The sequence below is a fragment of the Bison bison genome, unplaced genomic scaffold, assembly GCF_000754665.1.
Source record: "Bison bison bison isolate TAMUID 2011002044 unplaced genomic scaffold, Bison_UMD1.0 scf7180017864371, whole genome shotgun sequence".
In the NCBI taxonomy this organism is placed as follows: domain Eukaryota; kingdom Metazoa; phylum Chordata; class Mammalia; order Artiodactyla; family Bovidae; genus Bison; species Bison bison.
Window position 1 is genome coordinate 4,320,012 of NW_011494943.1, and position 552 is coordinate 4,320,563.

Sequence of the window (552 nt, forward strand, 5' to 3'; positions counted from 1 at the left end):
CCCTGGAGGAGGAAATGGCAACCTGCTCCAGTATTCTTGCCTGGAGAATCCCATGGACAGAGGAGCCTGCTGGGCTACAGTCCATGGGGTTGCAAAGAGTCAGACAGGACTGAGTGACCAACACTTAATGAGAATAAACTAAGTCTTCATTCTGTTTATCAATAAATGAGCATCTTTATGACTTTTTAAGATTTTTTTTGGGGGGGGGATCTGGACCATTTTTAAAGTCTTTATTGAATTTGTTACAATACTGTTTCTGTTTTTTGGCCATGACACATGTGGGATATCTTAGTTCCTGGAGCAGGGATCAAACCTACATGCCCCGCATTGGAAGGCCGTCTTTTTGTTTTTTTATTTTGGTTGCACTGGGTCTTTGAAGAAGACTGAGAGTCCCTTGAACTGCAAGGAGATCAAGAAGCTGAAACTCCAATACTTTAGCCACCTGATGAGAAGAACTGACTCATTGGAAAAGACCCTGATGCTGGGAAAGATTGAAGGCAGGAGGAGAAGGGGTCGACAGAGGATGAGATGGTTGGATGGCATCACCAACTC